Source organism: Macrotis lagotis, chromosome 6 (assembly GCF_037893015.1).
Source record: "Macrotis lagotis isolate mMagLag1 chromosome 6, bilby.v1.9.chrom.fasta, whole genome shotgun sequence".
In the NCBI taxonomy this organism is placed as follows: domain Eukaryota; kingdom Metazoa; phylum Chordata; class Mammalia; order Peramelemorphia; family Peramelidae; genus Macrotis; species Macrotis lagotis.
In genome coordinates this window covers 225,853,916-225,878,118 of record NC_133663.1, presented here as the reverse complement: position 1 = coordinate 225,878,118, position 24,203 = coordinate 225,853,916, and the positions used below count along the sequence as shown (strand labels likewise).

General features: G+C 37.5%; 1 protein-coding gene across 12 annotated transcripts in view; it reads right to left on the bottom strand.

The window, feature by feature from the left end:
- Positions 1-24,203, bottom strand: part of ACE2 (angiotensin converting enzyme 2) — a 106,799-nt gene that overhangs the window by 80,977 nt on the left and 1,619 nt on the right. For 6 of the 12 annotated variants that reach the window (XM_074192380.1, XM_074192387.1, XM_074192388.1 and 3 more), the window contains exons 2-3: positions 5,164-5,220; positions 518-611 (exon numbers count right to left, since the gene is read on the bottom strand). The gene's annotated coding sequence lies outside the window, so the exon portion shown is untranslated. Of the gene's footprint in view, positions 1-517; positions 612-5,163; positions 5,221-12,171; positions 12,387-24,203 lie in introns of all 12 variants that reach the window. The other 6 variants (XM_074192385.1, XM_074192389.1, XM_074192386.1 and 3 more) reach the window with 3 other exon arrangements.

The window sequence follows — 24,203 nt, the reverse complement described above, 5'->3', positions numbered from 1 at the left end:
GATGATTGTAAAAGTTTACAAGGACCCCACATGGTAGGAAAAAGTTAAATGATATAATCAGGAGAAACACATAGTTATTATTAAGAATCCTTCAAGACCAAATGCAAACTATATGAGGCTAGAACCTTAGATTTTAGGCCACAGGTTACATGCCCTTTGCTTGATTATCTCATTGCCATCCCTGACCCTGAACTCTCACTCAAATGAACTCCATCCTAATTCTTTAATTAGAATATCAGAGCCTTTTCCTCTGACAGCTTCATCAGACCACCACTTGATGCTTCCCTGAACACTAGGGAGCCCTCACCTATGGACTAGATTCCTTGACATAAAAACTTCAAGCTAGCTTTCTAAACCCAGCCTCCAATGAACAGTTTGCATAGTCGACAAACAACCTATCCTAGAAGACTGTCCTTGAAGTATTGATGTTGCATTCATACCAACCCCTTATTGTCATATTTTACAGTCTCTTATTATATCTTGTATTCTAGGAAAGGCTAGTGACAACTTTTATTACTTAAATATGACATAGGATGGAAAAGAGATCACCGTGACAATGCATCAGATCAAGTCTCAGCCTTCACCCATAGTACATAACCAAGTTTCAACACCTAGAACAAGAAAAAGAAAAGAAATACTTGTCAATTAAAAAAAATAAAGTAAAATTTTTATTTTTTTTTAATTTTTGCACTTGATAGTAAATCTCAGCTGAAATTTTCCAGATCAGTTTATACCAGAGACTCAACAGAAAAATAGACTCAATCTGAATCCTTGTCACCCAGTCACACGTTCCACAGATTGATTTCTATTATTGTGTAGGTCAGTGAGAGGGTTACTACAATCAGGAAGAAAGGGTCATTGTTCTGTAGAACAGGAAGGCCGAGTCTAATGAGAATCACAGTTTCTCTTCCCCTTGGAGGCTGTCTATGAGCTGATAATAAAAGTAGAAATAGTCCAAATGGGCTGTGGATAGATAGGATATCATTCTGTAACTGTTATCAAACATTTTGGAAGATTATTTTGGAGGCAGCTAGATCATCTAGTAGATAGAATGCTGAGTGTAGCTAGGGTCAGGAAGATGTGGTTCATATCTGGCCTTAGATACTCACTATTTGTGTGACTCTTGGCAAGCTACTTAACCTCTACATACTTCAGTTTCTTCATAAAATGAGGATAATAACACCTATCTCTAAGGGTTTTTGTACATATCTGTCAAGCTCTTAGTACAGTGTCTAATGTAGAGTAGGTGTTATAGAAATGTTAGTGATGTTGATAAGGATGGAGAAGATGGAGTAAGAAAACCAGTTGTTTTGTGCACAATTTAGTACTAGGGATTTTGGCTACTTGGCTTCCCTAAGTGTCTATTTTCCTTTCTTCTGTGTGTCTTTGATGAAAGTCTCACCATTTAGTTGCCCATATATCTCAAGCAGAGTATTATCAAGCTATTAGGAAACACTTTGTTTATCAGCGCTAAGGCCCAGCAGGCAGGTTTTATCCTGAGTTTGGCATAACCACAATCCTTTATACTCACTTCTGAATGATCTCTCCCACTAGCAAAATCATAAAATTATTGTATTGCATTTACCAGCACAAGGGGTTTTCTGGGTTCTTGTGAGTACCTGATGTATGTATACTCTGGTTTTGAAACCTTGCTATAAATCAAACTTTTCACATTATTTTTGCTATCTCTCATTGTTGGGACAACAAATCCCACACTGGGATTATAGTCACTGGTATAAGTACTGAGATTTGGCCACAATAAAGTGGGCCCACAGCCCACTAGAAGCAGGGACCCAGTACATGTATCTAATCTGCTTCCTTGCTTGCAAGTCATTTCCCTCACTTTGAAATTAAATTTCTGTTTGGCTCCTGACTTTCCTGACTCAAGTGTGCTTTGTTTGGCTCCAGCCACAAGTTAGAGGATGGTTCTGTCCAGTTAACAGTATATGCTAAGGGGTTGGGAAGTGATGTCTCTGTTTCAAAAGATCAACACAATTGCATACTTGACTAAATCTTCTAGTCCCTCCCTATTCTCTTAAGCATACCGTGCTATACACTACATCAAAAAGCATGGAAGCATAGGTTATTCAAGAGTTAGGGTCTGCAGACCTGAAGGTGCCATGGAGGTGGAGTAATCAATTGTGCCTGTTGGAGTGGGAAAGAAATACTTGTGCTTTTTCAAAGGGTAGTAGGAAGCTAGGTGATAACACAAATGGTACTCTCCAGGTACATTCTGGAGACACATAGGTACTTGGTAACTGGCCTAGTACTTAAACATAGCTTTTTCAAATATTGCTCTTATGGAAAAATGCTTTCCAAGTTCAAACCAAATAATTTTCAAATGAACAAAAGTCATTCATAAAACATCTTGATTCTCTAGTTGGATTTCAGAATCTAAGAGAACTGGGTTGAAATACCACCTCAAACACACACTAGTCATGTGAGGTCAGAATGTCTGTCTCCTCATCTGTAAAATGGGGATAATAATGGAATCTGCTTGCCAGGGTTGTTATAAGGGTATAACATATGAAAAGTGCTTAGCAAACTTCAGAGTGATATAGAAATACTAGGAATTATTATTCTCCTTCATAAAGTGGGAATCTGCCTATATATGATAGGATCATGCATGTGGGTAAAAGCAGTACCACTGAAGTAAAAAAGGATCTGAGGCTAGAGATGATTAAGAAGACTTAAATGTACCCAAAATACTATGGAAAAGCTATGAAAAGTTTATGAAAAATGATTAATTTTGAACATCCTGAGGCCTGGCTTCATTTTCATAATAACAGAACCTTGAGAATTGGGAAGGACCCTGGAGGTCATCCTGTCCTGGTAAAGAATCTCTGTTTTAATTTACTTGCAGGAGTTTATTTGCTCTTTACTGTAAGTCCTCCAGTGAGGGGAAGACTTCTAAGGCAGTGCCTTCTCATAAATAGAAGGGGGACAATTTGTTTGAATGGAAAAATGGCTGAATTTAGAGTCTGAAGACATGAGTTTGAATCTCACTTCTTTCACTTAATATCTTTGACCTCAGGCAAATCATTTTCCCTCTTCTGTTCTGTTTCCTTAACTATGAAAAATTCGACTATATGACCTCTCTGATTCTCTTCTTCCAACCATCTTTTGAAATCAGCTAAGAGATGGTAGTGTGGAAATGAAATCTTAAGAAGGACCCAGAACTGTCCCCTCAGAGACAGAAACTGATTTTCCTAAAACAGAATTCATAGTGAATGACCACAGTCATATTCTGCTTCAACCCAGCTTCTTCCTGTTGCTTTTTTTATTTTAATTTTAATTTTTTCTCTCCCCTTTACTTTATTGCTTATGCAGGTCTATATTTTCTTGGGAGGAGGGGGCATTATGTTTACTCTTAAACAAGAATATTTTAGTAATGTATAAAAAATTATTTGTACAAAATAAGAATAAAAAATAAATTAATTTTAAAAAAGAAAACAAGGGAAAAAAACAAAAAAAATAATAAAAAAAATTAAGTGAAGCTAGATCCTGTGGTCATAGTACAGATCTGGTGAACTCTGGAATAGACACCATTTTCATGGATGGAGGATTTGTTCAACACTTGCATGAATAATGAATGAAAGGCTACTTTTCAAGGGAGTGAATATATAGTATCAGGAACTCTCAGAACTCTAGATGAGGGGGCAGCTAGGTGGCACAGTGGATAGAGCACTGGCCTTGGAGTCTAGGAGTACCCGAGTTCAAATCCAGTCTCAGACACTTAATAATTACTTAACTGTGTGGCCTTGGACAAGCCGCTTAACCCCATTGCCTTGCAAAAAAAAAAAAAAAGAACTCTAGATGAGAACTGGATCACTTCTAGACTGTCAAGCTGTTAACCATCATTGTTTTTAAAAGTCATGAACCCCCCCCAAAAGTCATGAAACGAAGAATAAATATGAGACAATACCCACCTCCTTCATCTCTCAGCAGAGGTGAGAGGTCCACAGATTTGGTACATTGCTCATATTTTTACTTTTTGATGTATTAATTAATTATGCTGATTTTTTACCTTTTCTGTTAAAAATATTAGTTTTATATGCTGGATGTTTTATATGAGATACATTTACATAGCCCATATATTCTATCCCTAGTTGTATGAGATAGTTCTTTGGGGAAAGAAATGATGGGAAAAATCCAAACGATATAAATAAAAATTTATTTTTAAGAAAAGCAATAGGAAAATAAGGGAGGGAGGATACAAGTAATAACCTTTCTTATTTGACAAATGCATTTCTAGCCTTTACTGTAAAAGTGTTTTAATTATAGAAGGAAAATTTATATTTTTTATAAAGTAGTTCATATAAAGCATAATGGGTCATTTAAATACTTTTGTACCATTGTTTTAAGGTAATAATCCCTACCTTTTTAAGTTTGGGTTTTCTCCACCTTGACCTTGACATCTAGGCAAAAAGCCTTCCAGTTCTACTCTCTGCTTGGTTTTTAAAGATTATAATTGATCTTTAGTGATTTCCAATAAGTAATTTCCAAACTTTTGATTTTGTGCCTTTATAAGCCTAAAAATTCTAAGCATGTGCTCCCATTATGCATATATTTACAAGTTATATTCATATTTTACTTTACTAATATTTATACAATTACAAAATAATTAAAATTTTAAGGTATCAAATTAAAAATTACATATTTTAGATTAGAGTTAACAGGGAGTCCCTGGAATTTATTGGGTAGCAGAGCCAAATGATCAAGCTTATTCTTTAAGAACCCACTTTGACAACTATGTGGAGATTGGATTAAAGAAGGAAAAACTGAAGCAGGGAAGACCAAAGAAAGGCAAGAATTGATGAAAGATTGAATCAGAGAGGTAGCTATGGGTGGGTCCAGATATTAGAGATCTTACGAGGGTAAGATCTGGCAAATTTTCCAACTGATTGGATTAAGTAGGCTTTGAAAGAGTGATGAGTCCAAGAAGACACTTCAGATGAGTAAGAAAAGAACAATTTCCTAGACTGTGATAGGGAAGTTTTGGAGAAAATAATGATGTAATGAGATTTGGGAAAGTCCCAGTCCACTCATGCCTCTTCATCCTCTTCAGCTCTCTCTATCCCATCTAGAACAAAATAGACTTGGTAGAGGTAGGGGTGGTTGGAAGAGAATGTGGGGGTAAGGGGTTGAAAGACTCTTACTCACCAGTCATTGCCCTCAGTTCAGAACTCCCTTCCAGGAATACCTGTCCTGCACAGCCACCTGAGATTGGGAGAAAGGGATGAATTTGTTGAGAGAAAAGTAAATTCCAAGGAAGTGTTAATAATATTGCTCTGAGGGGCCTGGGGATTGCCCAGAAGAAGGAGGAATATATGAAAGTTTAGGGACTGTTGGAGAAAAGTTCTACAACTGGCTAGTGAAAGGAGGCTCAAAGACTGATTGGTTAATCCCACTCTCTGATTTGTTGAGCACATACCCCTTGTAGGTCAAACCATAATCCTTTTGGGATTTGTTCAAGGTCCAAATTGTAGAGATGGCAAAAGATGTCTTGTGGCAAGGACATAAACAATCCTCACAATGATTATCGTAACCTAAATAAAATAAAACTCCACTAAAAGGCAACTGTACTCAAGATAAAATGCAAGAACCTTATCTTGGCTCCTGAAGTCAGAAAAAAATAGCATGCCTACCTCCAGCTGAGTTAGGGATGGGACAGATGTAGAGAATCCCATGAATTGCAACTGTAACTGTCAAATATGAACATGTTGTTCCTACCATTTGATTTTGCTGAGTTATTTTCTTTGTTTAAAGAAAAAGTTCAAATGGACTGGGGAATGAAGGAGGTAGGGATAGGGACTCCATGGTTATTATTGTTTAAATCAGTAGCATTAAAAAAAGGATTCAATTAAAAATATTTATAACTGTCTTCTATCACTGCTTGGGACTTAAATCTATAGTTTATTTGTATGCTTTATGCAAAAGAGGAAGTTTCTCTTGCACTTACACTAGTAAAATTAAGTTGAATTAAAAAGTCTGTGAGGTCTCTTTCAACTCTAGAGTTATGATCCTATGGGGAGGAGGAAATAGAAGCAGAATAATTCCAATATCAAACATATGACACCCCTTTGTATCATTCTCCAAAAATCTCTTTTGTTCATTCATTTCAATCATGTCTGACTCCTCATGACCCCATTTGGAGTTTTCTTGGCAAAGATACTGCAGTAGTTTGCCATTTCTTTCTCCAGCTCATTTTACAGATGAGGAAACTGAGGCAACTTGCCCAAGGTCACACACCTAGTATATGTCTGAGTTCAGAGTTAAACTCAGCAAGTTGAGTCTTCCTGACTCAGGCCTGGTTCTTTATCCACTGCACCACTTGACTGCCTGTGCTAAGAATCTCTAGCTTCCTTCAAAGCTCAACTCCAGTGTTCCCTTTTACCTAAGACCTTCCTGATGCCCACCACCCTCCCACCCCCCATAGTTAGTACCTCCACAAAATAATTTTCTTGCATTTACTTCTACCTGTATATCTTATTTCACACTCTTCTACTAGTATTTTTTTTTTACACAAAGGAATGTAAGTTCCTTTAGGGTAGGGACTGTTTCATTTTTTTCCTTCTGTCACCAACTCCTAACATAGTATCTTACCTTAACTTCATTTATTTAATCATCCACTCATTTATTTATTTGTTTATCCATCTATCTATTGGACTTGTGATTTCATTCATGTAAGGAGCTCCTGGTGAAGAACTTCATCTCCCATTGTATTTTGCCATCTTTTCTGAAATTTATGATAATGATGATGATAATAGCAAATTGTTATACAGTCCTTACCATGTGCCAGGTACTTTATAATTATTATCTCATTTGATCTTCATAATAACCCTGGGAAGGGGCGGCTAGATTGTGCAGTGGATAGAGCACCGGCCCTGGAGTCAGGAGTACCTGCGTTCAAATCCGGTCTCAGACATTTAATAATTACCTATCTGTGTGGCCTTGGGCAAGCCACTTAACCCCATTGCCTTGCAAAAACCTAAAAAAAAACCCATAATAACCCTGGGAGGGAGGAACTATTATTCTCCTCATTTTACAGATACAGAAATTGAGACAAACAGGAGTTAAGTGACCAGCCCAAACTCACACAGTTAGTAAGCATCTGAGACCACATTTGAACTCAAGTCTTGACTTAGCATGCTATCCATTGTACCACCTAATTCTCCAACAAGGAATTGTTGAGCAGTTCTGTATACCCTTTCAGAATCAAAATTAGGTCTCCTTTGTTAGTTGTTAATATGTTTTAGACTTTAGAAAACTTTAACTGGCTATTTTTTATGTTTGCCATAAAATACAAAATCTATCTATCTTGAAAGGCAAGCTAACTGTTATTCTTTCTCTTCTCTGACTTATTTAAAATCAGGCTCACATAGTATACAACTATTCTTTCATCATTCTTTTTCCCAGTCTTATCTCCCTCAAAATTCCATGAGAACAGATTGCATCCTTTCCAAAGCTCACCATGGTGTTGGATGCATAATGATACCTCAGTGATACTCATTGATTAAAATCTTCAGTGGAACACCTATATTAATTTGGAGAGTTTAAATTACAAATGTAATTTTTATCTCCTTTTTAGATCAGAAAACATTCATTAACCATATATTATGAGCAGGGGGCTATGTTAGTTAGGGACAGATAGAAATTTGATTCAACTCATGGTCCCTACCCTTATGGGTCTAACAGTGTCTAATAATAAGAAAATATTACAAATATACAAATAACTAAAAATTCAGAATACGGAGATAGAAATGACTTATAAAATCACCTAATCCAACCTCTTTATTTTTATAGATGAATATATTGCAACCTAGAGAGAGATAGATACACACAGATAGTAGAACTGAACTTAAAACCTGAAAATTTTCACTTTTTCTACTCAACAAAAATGGAACATGTCAATGCAAATAAGATGTAAAGTTTCCCAAAAGTCTGAAACAGAAAAAGATTTTCATGGTATAATGTTTTGGTCTCAGTAGAGTGTAGAAGAGGCTTCCTGGAGGTGCATTTGAGTTGGGAGTAGAAGAATAGTTGGGACATTGGGAGGGAGGAGGCCAAATTCTAGGATTAGGGAACTATGAGAGGAAGAGCCTAAGTGTCAAAACTGTTCAATTAGTTTTGCCAGACCCAGTAGCTATTTTGTACTTGTTTTTATTGGAAGCTGATAAAATGGTGTCAATCACTTGGTATGGATGGTTTGAGAATGTTGGAATGTTTCTGGAATTAACTAATATGCTGACTGCTTTCTAACACGTAATCAGAAACATGTCTAAGCATCTGTGGACTAGAATGTCTGAATAGCATCCTAATCTACCTGACAATAAGTTACAAATGGGCACATGATGAGCATATACTAATTCTTACTTTTCTTAGGAGAGGGGATGTGACTTTTCAAGGTAATTGAGAAAGTGCTTAAGCTGATGGAAAACCACTTTATTTCCAGGCTTTGTTTTGCCACAAGGGGTCTAAAATGACAAAGACAAAGTGACTCTTGGGCTAAAGGAGCTGTCTTTTGATTAGTTTGTGGGAATTTCCCATATCTAGTAACAGTTTTAGACCAGTTCTTAACATCATAGAATCCTGGATAGAGAAAATACATTGAACAGGCTAGTGAAATAGGTATATACTATAACAATCAAAGAATCAAAGTTAGAATTGGGACCTTTGAGGCCATCTATAGCAACCTCTCCCTACTTCATTTTTGCAGTTGAAAAAACTGAGACTCTGAGGGGTTAAATAATTTGATCAGGATTATACTAGTACTAAGAGTTAAGTCAACAAGCATTTATGAACCACCTTCTATGTGCCAGGCACTAGATTCCAAATTCAGTACTTTTTCTAATGTATCAGAATGTATTTCCATGTTATACTTTAGATCATAGACCTAGAGTTGGAAGTAAAATCTTTTTGTTGCTGTTGTTCTGCTGTTTTTCAATTATGTCTGACATTTCATGATTCCATTTGGGGTTTTCTTGGCAAAGGTACTAGAGTGGTCTGCCAGTTCTTTCTCCAGTTCATTTTGCAGATGAGGAAACTGAGTCAAACAGGGTTGCACAGCTACTGTCTAAGGTCAGATTTGAACACAGGTTTTCCTGACTCCAGGCTGGGCACTCTATTTATTATGTCATCTACCTACTCCTAGAAGCATCTAATCCAACTATCTCATTTTACAGAAAAAAAAAATACTAAGACCCAGGGAGTTTCAATGATTTACAAAGGTACCATAGGCAGAAAGTGGTAGAGGTTGGGGTTGAACACTGGTTCTCTGATGCCAGAGCAATTGTTCTTTCTCCTATATTCACATAAATTGTTAACATGGATATGCAGATGAATATTTAATAACCAGTTCCCCAAAAAACACACTTTAAATTTAATTTCCAATTTCTCCATTGTGATTTTTAATTCTAGACAAACAACAAAGTGATAAATCAAGCAATGATTTGTAACATTTGATTCCTAGATATAAATGATTACAACAGAAAATTTAACAATCTGCTCTCCCTAGTAGTAGTCTTAGCTGACTTCAGCATACCTCAATAATAAATGTTAAAGGCAAGATTCAAACACAGGTTTCCTCAACTTAATGTTTAGTGCCTTATTCCCTATAGATCCAAAAAGATCCAAATCCTTGAAAAGAGTTCTAATATTTCATTAAAAGCAGTACCTTAGATTTGTTCTTAGTGGTTACACATCCCAAGAAAAAAATGAGAACAATCCAATTCCTTTGAGCTTTTAACCAAAAAACAAATACAAAACTATTTGGTCTTTGCATGAGTTAAACAAGTCATCTATAATCATAATTAAGTTGTCCATGTTTACATGGAGAAGGTTGCTATGTATGCATGGACAAAAAGCTTAAGCAGCATCCCCAGGGTTACTGTAGTTATTTACACTTACAGAACAAACCCAGTAATAAAACCTACAATTGGGAACTAGGTAATGGCAGTTTAAAAACTGGGACCATAAAATCAAAGGCATTATTTTATGGATCCCAAAGATGTTGGAGTTTTGAAAAGGCAACATATGTGTCTAGGGTAAAAGGAAAGTAAGCAGTATGTCTGAAGTGATTTAGATATAGAAGAACAAGGAGGTAACATTTATAGGAAGGATGAGTAGATATACTGCATTAAGGAAGCCAGGGAATCTGAACTGTGGTTGTAACAAATTGCCATTGCAGGAAATAGCCTTGAAGATTTTATTAGTCAGTCTCCCATTCTGAGACTTCCCCTGCTAAAAGGTGACAAGAGCGAAAGGAGACCTCTTTATGAAGAAATAGTGTGGTTTTTGGAGATGTGTTGTTCCTGGTTGGTTTTCTTATGCTCTCCTGTGCTCTGTGTATTCTGAGAATGTCTTGTGGGTTGTGTTTTACTATATGTTACAAAGAGAACAAAGGGTTTGTGTGGTGCTGCCTCTGAATCATAAGGTCAGTAGTAGCTACAGCCTGGACAAGATCTTCTAAGGAGTCATTCCTTATTATCTCAGAATTGTTTATATCAGAAGTCAGGGCAAACTTGTCAGAAGGAAGTTTAAAGTCTAAGAAAAAGGGGTGAGGAGCATTAGAAGCCTTAGTTCAAGTTCCAGCTCCTCAGTTGTGAGTACATAAATGTCACTGAGTCTGCTTCCTCATCAGTAAATTGTAAGGAATTATAGGAGATGACTTATAAGATCTCTTCTAGTTCTTTAAGTTTTCTTACAGAAGTTTTCTATGATTCTGAGATCTACAGAAATTAGGACAGTAAAGTAAAACAAAACAAAAACCCCCAGCAAGAAAGCAGATTCACGAGACAAGGGAAAACTTTGGTAACTAAAGCTCAGGATTTCATATATATATATATGCTTCTGATTAGACCAAGTAAGCCTGATTTTAGACTTGCAAATGAATATAATTGAAATCTAATTGAGAAAACATGATTAAAGTAGAATATGAGAATGAGGATAGAACTCAACCTTTATCTTTACTTATCTGGGGAACTCCCAGATGAGAAAATTTCTCCCAGTAATTTCTTTAAGTAGCCCAGAACTCTGAGAATTTAAATGACTTTCCCAAGGTCACAAAGCAGCCATATGACCAGAGTAAGAGGTGAACCCCAGCCTTCCTGGCTTTGAGATTCTCTCTCTATTCACCACTGTCTCCCTAGGGTATAAAAGAGGGAGGACAGATACAGATACATCCTGATATTTTGGGAGGGCTAATGTGCCAGTGCTGTCAAAAACAAATTTGTCAAAATGGCTCACTTTAATGTAGGCATAGAAGAATCAAATTACCAATCAAGAAGTATGCTGGAGTTATTGTTGTTCAGTTGTTTTAATCATGCCTGACTCTTCATAAGTCCATTTTGCGATTCTCCTGGCAAAGGTACTGGAGTGATTTATCATTTCTTTCCCTAGTTCATTTTACAGATGAGGAAATAAGACTAACAAGGTTATGTGACTTGTCCAGTATATATCTGAGGCTGTATTTGAGCTGACATCTTCCTGACTCCAGGGAATGAGGCACTTAGCTGCCCAATTTCAGTTGTGTCCAAGACTTCATGATTACAGAGGACAGCTAGATGGCTCAGTGGATAGACCACCAGTCCTGGATCAAATTGGGCCTCAGATACTACCTAGCTGTGTGATCTTGGGCAGGTCACTTAACCCCATTGCCTTGAAAAAAAAAAACAAGAATTCATGATTCCTTTACAGGGTTTTCTTGACAAAGATACTAAAGTGATTTGGCATTTCCTTCTCTAGATTACATACAACTTGTATGTGTCTGAGATAAAATTTAAATGCAAGAAGACTGGTTTTCTTGATTACAGACCTAGCACTCTTCCATTGTGCCACATAGCTGCCTAACTGGAGCTAAATTATTAAATTTTGAATGTATTTACCCTTTGAAAACTGGCAAAAGCTACAATTAATAAGCAAATCATGGTTTGATCTACTGTTCTGTAGATTATCTAGACTCATGAAAATGATGAAGAAAATATTAATAAGACAAATTTAGCTTTAAAGTGTATCATGCATTTCTGAAATCCAGTTGTGAAATATTTGTCAGCATATTTCTGTCAATGGTTGAACTTCCCACCTTCCCCAGTAATATGCAAGAAATCACCTCTATTGTAGGCTCACAGTCTATTTCAAAATTCTGGAAAACGTGGAAGAGTCAAGACTTACTGTCATATTTCATCTGCATGACAACTGCTAGAACCTAATAAATGAACTCATGCAGTAAGTAGAAGTTGTGATTATATCAGTGTCTTGACAGCTGTTGTTCTTCCTTCATTTTCCATGAGGACCAATGATATCACATGTCTTGACTTGCTGGTGAATTGAGTTTAAGTGAGGCAAAGTTGCACAAAGTCATCTATCTTATTCTCTCTTCCAGAAGTCTAGTGACAAAACAAAAGTCAAATATATGGCAATGATCTGTGATGCAGTGGATGACCTTTGAATCTTTGATATCAGAGCAACTTCTTGACAATATGATTGAAAATCTCTTTCATTGTGCTTTTATAAGGATGCACCTAATTCCATGCCCCTAATTCCATGCCCCTCTATCCCACCACAGTGGGTATCCCAGTGACTGGGATTGTCTTTCTTTCTATCCCAATTCCTGCCTTCACACTAGGGGGAAATTTAAAACACATATTGGTACTATTTCAAATACCCTCACTTCCTAGTTCCTTAATTTACTCTGTTCCTATGACCTACCCCTTACCCTTAGTCATACACAGATAATGTTCTCTATTTCTTTCCTCTTCTTTCTTCCCTCTTCATCACTCAGACATCTCCCCCCACTCTTTTCCTTCACTAGTGTCTAATATAAAAAGGTAGCCCTATTTTGCCAATATGCCTCACTCAACAAGCACTGTTGATTCCATCTCCTGATACCTAACCTTGTGGATGGCTTCAACCTGATATGTGTCCCCCTCAGAGAAGTAACCAAACTTTTTGGGAGCTCTCCTTGGTGCTGCTAATGAAATTAATTCTGCTCTACTTTATATTATGTTAAATCCCTCTGAATTAATCAAGTAACTAACCTATTTATTATGCCATGGATCCCTTTAGCTTTCTGGTGACCCCTTCACAGAATAATTTTTAAATATATAAACTAAAATATACTTTACAAAGAATACCTAAATATTAAAACAAACAACAAAAATGTTCACAGAACTGAAGTTAAGAATGCCTTTTGTTGGGGCAGCTAGGTGGCACAGTGGATAGAGCACCAGCCCTGCAGTCAGGAGTACCTAAGTTCAAATCCAGCCTCAGACATTTAATAATTGCCTAGCTATGTGACCTTGAGCAAGTCACTTAACCCCATTGCCCTGAAAAAAAATAAAAGAATGTCTATTATTTAGGAGGTGAAGTGAATGATGGAATAGAGGAGGCAGCCCAGAGAAACTCTCCAACATCCCCCTCCAAACAACTTTAAAATAATGTCTCGAATCAATTTTGGAGTGGCAGAAACAACAAAAGATCAAAGTATGACATTTGTCCAATCTAAGACAACTTAGGATAGTGTCAAGAGATGTCTATGAAATCAGGATGGGGCCAGTTCAGAGCTCATGCAGCACAAGAAGTAGTCTAAGAAGTGGTTGTAACAGCAGAAGAAATAGCTTAAAAAACTCTCAGCCCAGAGATGGTAAGGGGGTTGAACAAGTATTTTTAAAAAATGATTATGAGGTACATTTTGCTCACACTTGGTATAGTTGGCACTTATTGGTGACTTTATGGCCCATATATAGCTCTGGGTAATAGTTCCATAGTGGAGAGGAGTACTTGTGGTTGGTCATAAAGAATCATGGATCCTGGTCACAGTTGCAAAGTAGAGAGGATCATAAGCACCTTGGACTGCAAGGGAGTAGAGGTCTTTCCTGAGTAAAAATCAGAGCACAGACCAGGAGAGCAGTAACAACACTTCACACCACCCTGGAAACATAAATAAATTTACAGATCCCTAGAACTAGCTCTGAAAGCACCATCATGAAAAAGTCTGAATATCACCCCTTGGTGAGCAGAGCCAAACTAACATAAAATTCAAAGTCAAAAACAGACTAGAAAAATGAACAAATAATTTTTTAAAAAAAGAACTTGACCATAGAAAGTCACTACAGTGTGAGGGAAGACAAAGACTCTATCTTATAAGAAGACTACAATGTAAAAAAAAATCTATAGGCAAAGGTCTCAAGGAAAACTGACAATTTGACCCAAGACCAGTAAGAATTCTAGAAGAGTTAAAGACATAAGAGTAGTAGAGAATAAGTTGGAGAAAGAAATGAGTGATGGAAGAAAAATATGAAAATAGAATTAACAACTTGGCTAAAGAAGCATACACACACAAAAAAATACTGAGGAAAATAATACCTTACAAAACAGAATTGCCCTAATGGTAAAAGAGGCACAAAAATTCACTGAAGAAAAGAATTCCTTTAAAAGCAGATTAGGCCAAATCAGAGGAAAAAAGTAAAAACACTCACTGAAAAGAATTCCTTAAAAATTAGAATTGCAACTGGAAGCTTATGAGACTTCAAAAAACAATACAACAAATTCAAAAGAATGAAAAAATAAAATAAAAAGCAACTGACCTGGAAAATAGATCTAGAAGATATAATTTAAGAATTATTGAACTACCTGAAAGCCATGATCAAAAATGAGCCTAGAAATCAGATTTCAAGGAAAGTCACCCTGATATCCTAGAACCAGAGGATGAATGGAAATTAAAATATGCCACAGCTTATTCAGCCATTCCCAAATTGATGGTCATCCCATCAATTTCCAATATTTTACCACAACAAAAATGATTTATATAAATATTTTTGCACATGTATATCCTTTCTCCTTTTTTATGATCTCTTTGGTATGTAGAACTAGTAATGGTATTGTTGGATGAATGGGTAAGTACAATTTGGTTGCCCTTTGTGCATAGTTCCAAATTGCTCTCCAGAATGGATAGATCAGTTCAGCACTCTACAAACAATGTATTAATGTCCCAATTTTTCCACATCCCCTACAACTTTTATCTTTTTCATTATTTTGGTCATATTAGCCAGTCTGATCTGTGTGTGGTATTACCTTAGAGTTGATGTGATTTGTATTTCTCTATTATTTCTTCATATGTCTATAAAAAGCTTTGATTTCTTCATCTGAAAACTAACCTTTGACCATTTATCAATTGAGGAGTGGTTTGAATTCTCAAAGGTTGCTCTGTTTTCTACATATTTGAGAAATGAGACCTTTATCAAAGATTTTTGCTGTAAAGATTATTTCCCACCTTTCTGTTTCCTTCTAATTTTGGTTGCTTGTTTGTATAAAAACTGGTTCTTTTAATTTAATCAAAATTATATATTTTACATATCATCATAACTTACTTATAACTTAAATCATAACTTACTGTAACTTACTTCTTTAAGGACTTGGATGCTATTCCATTTGCTGTATTTATGTTTAGTATTGCTTCATTGTCTATGGTACTTTTGATCTCTTTTAATTAGTTCTATTTTTGCTTTTACTTTTTCTGAGATCAGTATTGCTACCCCTGCTTTTTTTTAACTTCCACAGAAGCATAACAGATTCTGTTCCAGTCCATTACCTGTGTGTATCTGTTTAGATGTGTGTCTGTTTAAGTCACTTCAAATGTGTTTCTTGTAACAACATATTGTATGAATATGAGTTTTGATCCACACTGTTATCCACCTCTATTTTATGGAAAAGTCAATCATATTTACATTCAGTTATGACTACTAACTATTTCCCACCATCCTATTTTCCCTCCTGTTTGTCTTCTCTCTTTTCACCCTTTCCTTCCTCACCAGCATTTTTTTCTGTCTCCTGCCTCCCCTGATCCATTCTGCCTTCTGTCAGTTCCCTCCTCACCCATTCAATTTACTTAATATCTTCATCTCCTACTTCTCTGAAGGGCAAGATGGATTTCTATATTCAAATGATTGTGCATATTTTCCCTCTTTGAGTCAATACTAATGAGAGAAATATTCAAGTGATGCCCACCACCCATCTTCCTATCTTCCTCTGCACTGTAATAAACCTTTTGTACCTCTTCATGTGAAATAATTTACCCCATCCTACCTCTCCTTTCTACACCCAATGTACTCTTCTTTCCCATCCCTTAATTAATTTTATATCATTCCCTCAAATACACATTATGTAAATTATAGTTGTATTATTTGTGATACAATTTTAATGAATTACAAGTATTATCTTCCCCTAAGAGATATAAACAATTTAGCTCCATTAAATTCCTAATGGTTTTTCCCACTTTTTACCTGTTTATGTTTTTCTTGGGTCTTGATATTGGAGATCAAATTTTTAATTTAATTCTGGTCTTCTCATTATGAAAGCTTGAAATCCTTCTACTTAATTAGATGTTCATTTTTTCCCTTGATGTATTATTATGCTTAATTTTTCCAGATAAGTGATTCTTGGTTGTAGTTCTAGTTTCTTTGATTTCCAGAATATCATGTTTCATGATCTCCAATTCTTTAATGTTGCAGCTACAAAGTACTGTATAATTTGCTTGTGGCTCCCTGATATGTCAATTGTTTCTTTCGAATCATTTTCAGTATTTTTTCCTTTATTAATAGTTTTGAAATTTGGCTACAATGTTCCTTGGAATTTTTATTTTGGGATCTCTTTCCTGAGGTGATAGTGGATTCTTTCAATGCCTATTTTGTCCTCTGATTCCAGGAAAACAGAGCAATTTTCCTTAATAATTTCCTGAAAGGGGGCAGCTAGGTGGTACAGTGGACAGAACACCAGCCCTGGAGTCAGGAAGATCTAAGTTCAAATCCAGCCTCAAGCACCTAATAATTATCTAGCTGTATGATCTTGGGCAAGTCACTTAACACCACTGTCTTGCAAAAAAAATTCTGAAAGATGCTGTCCAGGTCCTTATTTTGAATAAGGCTTTCAAGCAGTCCAATGATTCTGATATTGTCCCACCTGGATCTATTTTTAGGTCAGTTGTTTTTCCAAAAGAAGTATTTTACATTTTCTTCTACTTTTTCATTCTTTTGAATTTGTTTGATTGATTCTTGATATCTGATAGAGTCATTAGCTTCCACTTGCCCAATTCTAACTTTTAATTCATTGTTTTCTACAATAAGCTTTTTGTATTTTCTTTTCTTTTTCATCAATTATACTTTTTAAGGAGTTGCTTTCTTCAGTGGATTTTTTGGATCTCCTTTTCCATTTGATCAATTCTACTTTTTAAACAATTGTTTTCTTTTCCCAAGTTGCTCCTTTTTCATAATTCTCTTGCATCTTTTCCCAAATTGCACTTTTTTCATAATTCTCTTGCATCACTCTCATTTCTTTTACCAATATGCCTTCTACCTCTCCTATATGATTTTTTAAAGCTCCTTTTTGAGTTCTCTCTTGACTTCTTTCTGGGGCTGAGATTACTTCCCATTTTCCTTAGGGTTTTACCCATAGGTGTTTTGAAATTCTTGTCCTCTTCTGAGTTTGGGGCTTGATCTTCTCTGATGCCTTAATTTCTTTGGTCAGATTCTTTTTTTTGGTTTTGGCTCATTTTTTTTGAACTTTTTTAAAACTTTGATCTCCACTCTCATGGTATGAGGGGACTTTATCAGGCTTCTTGTGTCAGGACCTGCAGGTTTTGAATGTTTACATGGTACTACACTGATGTTTCCCAGAAGTCCATGAGGGGCTGGCATATCTGGTGCTGCCCTGAGTGAGTGATGTAGAGGTTTCTGGCTAGGCTGGAGCTGTAGGCATCTGCCAGCATACCTGGTGCTGAGTCAGGTCCTAGTGCTAGTATCTGGGTTGTGCTGAGGTTGTTGGGATGTTTCTGCATTTCCCCAGAGACACACTGAAGTACATGGCCATCTGGCTACTGGAATATGCTGTAGCAAGTGGCAGGGGCCTAGCCCTGGGGACTGCTTATTTGTTTAGACACCTGGAGGGTTGGCTCAGGATTAAGCTAAAGCACATGGAAGTCTGGTTACTAAGGGTCACCCATTTCATCTGTATAGGTTTTTGAAACAATACTCTCTCTTGATTCTACGCATATCTATCTGACCACTCATCAAGTCTCCTTTACTGAAACCTCATATATGTTAATCCAACATTGGTGTCCCACCAGGTCCTTCTTCCTTTCTGTGCTGCTTCACATATTGATCACATGATTTTCCTTGAATTTAATTAATATCTCTATGCTGATGATTCTCGACTCAATCTATCTCAATAGTCCTCTATCCTTCTATTTCAAAATGCCTTTCATAAATTCAAAAATGTATGTCGAATAGACATCTTAAATTCAACATGTCCAAAACTGAATTTGTTATTTTTCCTAAGAAACCTTTCCTACTGTCTACTTTCTCTATTATTATATTTTATATCTCTCAGGTTCACAATCTCTGAGCCATCCTGAATTCCTCACTATTTCTCAATTCCATAAGTAATTTTTTCTAAAGTCTGTCATTTTCATGTTTGTAACCTTTTTTGAACATGCTCCTTTTTCTCCTATGACACTGATATTAGCCTTCATCATCTGACTCCTGGACTATTACAAATAGCATTGTTGATTCTTCAAATTTCTTGATGCTCCAATTCATCTTCCATTTAGTCACAAAAGTTATTTTTCTAAAGTGAAGGTCCAACTATGTCCCCCACCAATTAAAAAACACTGTACCACTTAGTTTTACCCCCTTACAGATCAATGTGATGCAGAGTGCTGAACTGATCACAAACTCATCCTCTCTAAGCTAAATATTCATATTCAACCAAAAAAGAAGTCCCAAGGCAAAGAAGAATTAATGTCAAAAGATTAGAGTGCTTCTTTGAGAAAGAACAGTTTGTTGCTAACTTGGAGGACAAGTTGAGTCAATACATAGTTGGCAACAGTAAAGCAACAGTGGGCAACTTTCACAGATTTGGTGTTCAGTACTGCATTTGCTCATTCAGATCAAACATCACAAACATCATAAACATCAAGACTGGTTTGATTAAAATTATGGAGAAATACAGAAACTGCTAAATGAAAAAGGAGAACTTCACAGGGTTTATCAGCAGGATAATTCATCCATTTCCAAAAGGGTAGAATTTAATGCTATCAAAAGTAAAGTACAAGTGAAGCCTAAAGATATGGTTCAGTAAGAAGGCAGACAGAATTAAATTTTATGTAGATAGTAATAATTCAAAGTGCTTTTATGATGCCCTGAAGGTAATTTATGGGCCAAGAACATATGGCCATTTCAACTATTCAGTGCTGATGGAGTCACATTGATTAGTGATAGATGCAAGAACCTGGAGAGATAGGTTGAATGCTTCCATAGTTCTTAACAGATGGTCATTAATCAATGCAGAAACCATTTACTGTTTACCTCAAGTTGAAGTCAATATACTTGTAGTAGAATTTCCAACTGAAGAAGAGGTTTTGAATGCCATTACTGTCCTTTCAGATAATACCTTGTGCTTCTATTCCAGTTGAGATTTACAAGGCAGGGAGGCAATGGACTCATACAAAAGCTGACTGAAATTTTCAAGGATGCCTCCATTGTCCATCTATATAAAGATAAAGAGAATAGGGGGGCAGAGCCAAGATGGTGACAAGAACAGATTGTGTCTTAGGTGCTCTCTCATAAAACTCACAAGCTAAGGACTCTTAACTAAATTTTCGAGAGACAGAAACCACAGAGGGACCCAATGAGGCAGTTCTCCTACTCAAGATAACCTGGAAAAAAGCAGAAAGGCTCTGCTCTCCGGGGTCGGAGGGGCAGCCCACCAGAGGGGTGGCCTGCCAGAGCGAAAGAACTTCAGCCTCCTGGAGGCAGCCCCAGGGCAGCTCACAGCAGCGGGGGAGTTTCCTGAGCTATACCCCAGGGAGCACCAGGCACAAATTGGAGGAACAGCAGGGGGACCTCTGCCAGAGAGAGCAGGAGCACATGAAGCCCAACCCTCAGGGCATACAGAGAGCAGCTTGGCCAGCACAGCCAAGTTCCAGGAAACAGAAGCAGGTGGAGCAGGTAAGCAGGAGGCCCCAGGGCATGAGCCCATTGAGCTGAGGGAAGGGAGTGAAGAGAGACTGTGGAGCTCTGCCCCTGGAACAGGACTCTGGGGCTCTGAACACATTCAGATCCTGATAGCAGTCTAGCCCTCCCCCCCAATAGAACAGCAGGTGCCCCCTCCACCTCAGCCCTGTGGCAGACGGGGGCGCATATGGTCACTCACAGAGCAGGAGGCAGGACAGAGCCTCACACACTGAGACCCTTGTGGGAGTGTCCCAAAAGCTCAGGAAGCACCCCCAAAACAGGCTAAGGCTGGGAAAATGAGCAAGCAGAGAAACAAGAGGAAGACCATTGAGAAATATTTTGTATATGAGCCCAAGAAGGATCAAAATACTCAGTCTGAAGATGAGGAAGCACAAGCTCCTGCATCTGAAAACTCCAAGAAAAACAGAAATTGGGCTCAGGCTATGACAGAGCTCAAAAAAAGACTTTGAAAATCAAATGAGGGTGTTAGAAGAAAAACTGGGAAAAGAAATGAGAGAGATGCAGGAAAAACATGAAAATGAAGTCAGCAGCCTAGTCAAGGAAATCCTAAAAAATGCTGAAGAAAATAGCATGCTAAAAACCAGCTTAGGTCAAATGGATAAAACAGTTCAAAAAGTTATTGAGGAGAAGAATGCCTTAAAAAGCAAAATTGGCCAGATGGAAAAAGAGATAAGAAAACTCTCTGAGGGGAACAAATCCTTTAGACAAAGAATAGAACTCTGGAGATTGGTGAATTTACGAGAAACCAGGACTCAATACTTCAAAACCAAAAGAAAAATGAAAAATTAGATGAATATGTGAAACATCTCATTGAAAAAACAACTGATATGGAAAACAGACTTAGGAAAGATAATTTAAAAATTTTTGGAATACCTGAAAGTCATGATCAGAAAAAGAGCCTTGACATCATTTTCAAAGAATTACTACAGGAAAATTGCCCTGATATTCTAGAAGCAGAGGGCAAAAATAGAAATGGAGAGAATCCACTGATCCCCCCTGAGAAAGAGATTCCCAAAAAACCAATCCTTAGGAATATTATAGCCAAATTCCAGAACTCCCAAGTCAAAGAGAAAATATTACAAGCAGTCAGAAGGACACAGTTCAAATATCATGGAGCTGTAGTCAGGATCACACAGGACTTAGCAGTAACTACATTGGAAGCTCATAGGGCTTGGAATATAATATACTGGAAGGCAAAAGAGTTTGGAATGCAACCAAGAATCAACTACCCAGCAAATCTTCCAGGGAAAAAAGATGGACTTTCAATGAACCAGGGGAATTTCAAATGTTCCTGTTAGAATGGCCAGAGCTGAACAGAAGGTTTGATCTTCAGATATAGGACTCAGGGGAAGAATGGAGATTGGAGAAGAGGGGGAAAATATGACAGACTTAATGAGGATGAACTGCATGTATTCCTGCATAGAAAAAGGACACTGAAAATACTCATATGAATCTTCTCAGTTAATAGAGCAGGTAGAGGGAGCTTTTATAGTTGAAGCACAGGAGAAAGTTGAATTCTAAGAAAAATATGGTGTAAAAATGGAGTCAATAGAAAAAAAGGGAAATGGAATGGGAGAAAGAAAAAGGAGAGGGGGAATAGGCCAAGATATTTCATATAATAAGATTTCTCTTTATTACAATGAGCTATTGCAATGATATGGAAGGGAAGAAGGCAAGGGGGAATAAGGGAATCTTCACTCTCATCAGAGGTGGTTAGGAGAGGAAACAGCATATATACTCAATGGGGTATAGGCATCTGGAGTAAGAAGTGGGGGGGACAGGGGGAAGGGGGGGTGATGTGAGTGATGGAGGAGAGGATGGAGCATGGGGGGGGGAATGGTCAGATAATAACACATTTTCTTTTTTACTTCTTGCAAGGGGATGGGATTGGAAGGCCTGTCTGGGACCATAGGGCCAGGTGGATGCTGGGCCTAAGGGGTGGTATGGGGGCTCAGGGCCTCTTGGCCCCAGAGCCGGGGATCTGTCTGCTGCACCACTCAGCTACCCTACAGCAGAGTCAAAGTGAAAGGAGAGAGGAAATACAGTACATGGTAGTGGAGAAATATGAAAGGAGGGAGTTGTGATCAGCAATGGCAGCGGTGGAAAAACATGAAAGTAACTTTTGTGATGGACTTATCATAAAGAATATAATCCACTCGCAACAGAGTTGTTGGTGTTGGAACAAAGACACAAGCACATTTTTTAATATTATTATTTTTTGGGGGGGTGCAGGGCAAATGGGGCTGAGTGGCCTGCCTGGGGCCACATAGCAGGGTGATCGTTGGGTGTCTGAGGCTGGATTTGGACCCGGGTGCTCCTGGCTCAAGGGCTAATGCTCTGTCCGCCACCCAGCCACCCCTACTATTATTATTACTATTTTATTTTATTTTGGGTCTTTTGTTTCTTTTTTTGGCTTTTGCAGGGCAGTGGGGTTCGGGTATCTTACATGTCACACGGCTGGGTGATTGTTGGGTGTACGGGGCTAGATGTGGGCTTGGGTGCTCATGACACCAGGGCTGGTGCTCCATCCATTGTGCCACCTGGCCATACCTACAATTATTACTATTATTTTTTTAATTTTAATTTTTTTCTCTCCCCTTTATGTTATTGCTCAAGCAAGTCTATATTTATGGGGGAGGGTGGTATTTCATTTACTCTTAAACAAGAATATTTTATTGATGTATAAAAAATTATTTGTACAAAATGAGAATAAATATTAAATATAAAAAAGATAAAGGGAATAGAATTGTCCTGTTATAGTCACAGGAGTCTTTCTCTCTTAGTCATTGCAGGCAAGATTCTTGCCAGATTTCTCCTAAATAGCTTAATCCTTCATTTGGAAGATGGTCTTCTACCTGAGAGCCAGTATGGCTTCAGAAAGGGTCAAGGGACAATCAAAATGGTGTTTACTGCCCAACAATTCCAGAAAAAAAATGGCAGGAGCAGAGTAGAGGCCTGTATGCAATGTTTATACATCTGACCAAGACCTTGGATACCATCAGTCATGAGGGTTTATGGAAGATTATGTCAAAATTTGGTTGCCTGGAGAAGTTCACCAATATTGTACATTAATTTCATGATAGTGTGCTTGCCCGGGTTCTGGATAATGGACAATGCTTTTGAGATTTCCTGATCACCAGTGGGTTAAAACAAGGCTATGTGCTTGTTCCCATGTTTTTTAGCATGATGTTTCTGGCCATGTTATCAAATGCCTTCACTGATGATGAATATGACATATAGGTTAGCTACCACACTGCCAGGAAGTTCTTCAACTTGAAAAGCTGCAAGCCAAGGCCAAAATGGAGGGAATGTTGGTGCATGGTCTCCTGTTTGCAGATGATTGTGCACTCAATGTAGCTTCTGAAACTGAGATGCAACAAAGTATGGGTATATTCTCTGCCACTTGTGCTAATTTTGGCCTAACAATTAATACCAAGAAAGCACAGGTGCTCCATCAGACAGCACCACACCATCCATATATGGAACCATAAATTACAGAAAATGAAGAAGTTCACTTATTTTGGCAGTGTCCTTTTCAGGGAGATACACATTAATAAGGAGGTTGACACACACACATAGCCTGAGTTAGCATAGTATTTGGGAGACTCCAAAAGAAAGTGTGGGAGAGATGAATTATTAGACTGACTTCCAAACTGAAGTTCTATAGAGCCATTGCGCTGACTTCATTGTTGTATGCCTGTGAAACCTGAAGGGTCTACCAATACCAAACTGAATCACTTCCATTTAAATTGTCATAAGAAGATTCTGAAGATCAGCTGGCAGAAGATACCAGACACTGAGGTCGTTCATGGAGCTAAACTGTCAAGAATCCAAACTCTACTGCAGAGAAACCAATTACAATGGACTGGCCATATTGTTTGAATGACAAACATAAGCTTTCCAAAAAAAAAGATTATTTTATGGAGAATTTACACAGAGCAAACACTCCGGTGGGGGGGGGGTAGTCAGAAGAAGTGATAAAGGGACACTCTGAAGATCTCTATTAAGAACTCTGGAATTGATTTTGCAACATGGGAGATATTGTCACAAGACAGCCCAACATGGGGTGCCCACATGACGACTTTGTGCTCTTTGAGCAAGGTAGAATTGAAGCAGCTCTAAGAAAATGTCAGATGTGTAAGCACCCCAGGTCTTCACATGGACTACTTGTGCCCA